Source organism: Lathyrus oleraceus, chromosome 7 (assembly GCF_024323335.1).
Source record: "Lathyrus oleraceus cultivar Zhongwan6 chromosome 7, CAAS_Psat_ZW6_1.0, whole genome shotgun sequence".
Classification (NCBI taxonomy): Eukaryota; Viridiplantae; Streptophyta; class Magnoliopsida; order Fabales; family Fabaceae; genus Lathyrus; species Lathyrus oleraceus.
This window is the reverse complement of record NC_066585.1, coordinates 449497995-449502334: the sequence shown is the minus strand read 5'-3', so window position 1 is coordinate 449502334 and position 4340 is coordinate 449497995. Positions and strand designations below refer to the sequence as shown.

Sequence of the window (4340 nt, the reverse complement as noted above, 5' to 3'; positions counted from 1 at the left end):
AATTTTGATATTTTTCATGAATTAATTGTTTTTGTGCATATTTTTAATTGTTTAAAAATACTTCTGACTTTTCAAAAATTATGAATTTTTTTGTCTAAGGTCCTTTGGCCTTGTTTGACCTAGGATAAATCTCTTGGCCATTTATTTGGTGTTTTGAAGCGGTTTTAGGTTTTGACCAAACTAAATTTAATTTAAATGCATTTTTAATTTGATTTTTTATTGATTAATTGTATAGGAATTATGTTGAGCCATTTTTATTGACTTGTGATGTTTGAATATGTGTTTGGGCCTTGGTCATGGTTAATTTGACTTTTGTTGAATTGAAATCATTGGATTTAGGGGATTGATAAAATGTACATTTCATCTCCCAAAATGAATGAATGATTTAAATTTGATAAAATTCCTCCCATGACCAATTTGTGTTTCTCTCATCCCCCTCCCTCTTCATCTTCAATCCGATTTTTTCCCATCCTTTTCATTGACCAATGAATTCTCAATATTCTAAGGCTAATTGGTTCATTAATAAATTTGTATTAGATGAACCAATACAAGTATGGATGAGATAGGTCCATCCTTTTGATCTTTTCTTTTAGTGTGTGGTATGTTTTAGGAACTTGGTTCATCATACCAAATATCTAACATGCATTAATGATAACACTGAAATTTACCGTATTTTCGACTCCGATTTCACATGCATTCTAGTTGTTTTATTGTTATTTTATTGTGTTATTGCTATGTTTTCCTTTGTTTTCAGGTTTTTACTTTAATCGGAGCCCCGATCGAGAAAAGAAGCGAAAAAGAGCCAAAAACCCTAAAATTCAGCATTTTGTACTTGTGGCCTACCCCATGGCTGGCGCCATAGACCCTGCCATGACGTGTCCAAGCTCAACTTCCCTCAACTTCAGCATTTTATTACTTGTCTTTATCTTATTTATTTTCCCGCACTCGCTTTAAATTATTTATTTCCTCGCACTCGCTTTACTTTTGTTTATTTCCTCGCACTCGCTTTAAATTATTTATTTCCTCGCACTCGCTTTAAATTATTTACTTCTCGCACTCGCACTACTTTTATTTACTTTCCGCACTCGCACTACTTTTATTTACTTTCCACACTCGCATTACTTTTATTTATTTTAATGCACTTTTACTTTACCATGTCTAACTAAATTTATAAGGTTAGAATGTAAGGATCGTAATTGAACCAGTAATTCGTACAATTGTTCGTAGAAACACTTCAGGGCTATTTTAACTTTCAACTTAAGTTTTCCCGAACTTCAATTCCGTTGGGTAAGATCGAAAGCCGTCCAACGTCTTTTTAAACTTAATTGTTTTTAACTATTTCAAAAACAGCTAAAGCGCTTTGTTTAGTTCATTGGGAGATTTTAACATTAAGAAGAAAAGAGATTTTAAAACTATTTTCGGACGCGATTATAAGTTTAGAGTCTGGTTTGTAAGAACCTCTTTTGGTTATGAAATCCAGGTTATAATACTTTTCAACTTAGTTAAGATACTATATTTCTTAAAAATAGGTTTACTACTCTAACGCAATGCGTGCCTTTTTATAAGTGACAATAAGAGGGTTTGATTAGGGAGTACAACTCGGTTCTGAATGCGCGAAAGCGACAGTTCCCATTAAATTAGTTCTTTTCAAAGTAGGAAACATTGCCCATAAGTAGCTCTATTAGCAAGTACTTGGATTATTAATTGATTACGTGAATTACATTCGACCCTGTCTTTATTAATTGAACTTTATTTCATTACTTTACTTTTTATTGCATATTCCAAAAAAAAACCTATTTTGATTCCCTTTGATAAACACTATAACAATAGATAACGATAGATTAACACTTGGTCTTTGTGGATTCGACAATCTTTTATATTACTCTGACGCTTTCGTATACTTGCGAAACACCGCATCAAGTTTTTGGCGCCGTTGCCGGGGACCAATTTCGTCAAATTTCATTTTCTTGTTGTTATATCATGTAGACTTAGGCCATTTTCCCGCCGATCAATGCGAAGAACTCGCAGCACCGGAAGTTTAAGCTTAGTATACCCTCTAGCAAAACCTGAATGTTATAGTCGCGCAAGTTTATTCTTTCATAGAATTAAGAGAGCTATGGCCGAAGATAAAAACCAAAGACCTCTCAAAGATTTCGCTCAACCATCTAATGAAGAACCTAGTTCTAGTATAGTAAACCCAACCATCCCAGCTAATAATTTTGAACTTAAACCATCCCTGTTGCAACTAGTGCAACAGAGACAATTCGCGGGTCACGCTACTGAGAACCCAAACCAGCATTTAAAAATATTTCTTCAATTAGCAAACACTTTTAAAACCAATGGAGCTTCTTCTGAGGCAATACGGTTAAGATTATTTCCTTTTTCCCTCAGAGATAAAGCCCTATCATGGTTAGATTCCCTTCCACCCAATTCCATTACGACTTGGGATAACCTTAGAAGAGTTTTTCTTTCTAGATATTTTCCCCCGAGTAAGACCGCCGTTCTTCGAAACCATATAACTAGATTTTACCAAAACCAAGGAGAATCGATGTTCGAAGCTTGGGAGAGATATAAAGAATTGTTACGAGCATGCCCACATCATGGTTTAGAAAATTCGTTAATCATTCAAACCTTCTATAATGGACTTCACTATAACACAAAGATGAGCATCGACGCTGCCGCAGGCGGTGCTCTGATGAACAAACCTTATCCTGAAGCTAGTGCCCTCATCGAAGATATGGCTTAAAACCATCAGTCATGGGGAGTCGAACGAGCGACAGTTGAGAAGAAGGAAGCCTAAGGAGGAGTGCATGAACTAAGCTCTATAGACACGATACAAACTAAAATGGATGCATTAGCCCTTAAAGTCGAGCATATGTGCATAAACCCGAATACTGTAGCCGCAGTTTCGTCGGATTGTGGGATATGTGGAACCAAAGGACACCAATCTGCAGAATGCAGTCTATTAAACGAAACACACTCTAAGCAAGTGAACTACACCCAAGGGAACCCATAGATCAAATCAATACCCCTGGATGGAGGAATCACCCGAACTTCTCCTATAAAAACAATACCCCTATGCAAAATAATTCACCCCCGAGACCTAGTTATCAAGCCCCTAGATCAAATCAACCTATGCAACATGTACCACCAAAGCCGAGCCTTGAGAAAATTATGGAAAATTTTATCACCGCTCACACCCAACAAAACAAGGAGTTCATGAACCAAAACATTCATGTTAACGAATTGATTACTCAGTTAGGAACCAAGGTTGACCAAATAGTTACTCATACTAAGAAGCTTGAAACCCAGATCTCTCAGGTAGCTTTAAACCAAGCCCCTCAGACCACACCTGAAGGACAATTCCCTGGACAACCTTAACAAAATCCGAGAGGACAAGCCAATGCCATTACCCTACGAAGTGGGAACGCTTATGATGAGCCACCAAACCCTAGATTGAGTGAACCCGAAACTTCTAAGGAATGTACCAAACCCACAGACGAAGTAAAGGAACCAGAGGAATCTGAAAACCAGGAAGGTCGAGAAAAAGGAGAAGAACCTAAAGATAAAACTTACGTACCACCCCCGCCATATAAACCACCTATACCATATTCGCAAAGACTCAAACAAACCCAGATCAATAAAGAATATCAAAAAATTATCAAAGTTATAGAAAAACTTCATGTAGAAATCCCTTTCACATAAGCCATCACCCAAATACCTTCTTATGCAAAGTTTCTCAAAGACATCCTTACCAACAAACGTAGACTTGACGATCCGAAGCCTTTGGAATGTAATGTTATTTCCGAGGACAAATTAGCAAAGAAAGATAAAGATCCTGGAAATTTCTCGATTCCTTTCCTTTTGGGTAATCATGTCATCGAAAAAGCTTTTCTAGACTTAGGAGCTAGTGTGAGCTTAATGCCTTTAGCGGTTTGTGAGAGGTTGAACTTAGGAGAATTACAGCCCACTAAGATGTCACTTCAATTTGCCGATAGACCTGTTAAATATCCGATAGGCATTTTAGAAGATGTTCCTGTTAGGATAGGTCAGTTATTTATCCCTACTGATTTTTTTGTCATGGACATCAAAGAGGATAATGATATACCAATCCTTATAGGTAGACCATTCTTATCGACTGCAAGAGCCATAATAGATGTCAAGAAAGGAAAGTTGACATTTGAGGTAGGCGACGAGAAAATAGAATTTATACTTTCAAAATTTCTTATGGCACCTGTGATAGGAGACTCGTGTTATGCCTTAGATATCATTGATGAATGTGTTAGAGAATTAGAACAAAAGAAATTATAAAAACAATTAAGTTACCATCAACTCTCATA

The 4340-nt window shown here is 36.5% G+C and overlaps 1 non-coding gene across 1 annotated transcript; it reads right to left on the bottom strand.

The window, feature by feature from the left end:
- Positions 1-2500: 2500 nt before the first annotated feature.
- LOC127109986 (small nucleolar RNA R71) lies at positions 2501-2607 on the bottom strand. Its single transcript, XR_007797226.1, has one exon. It is a non-coding gene; the product is annotated as a small nucleolar RNA R71 (small nucleolar RNA).
- Positions 2608-4340: the final 1733 nt, after the last annotated feature.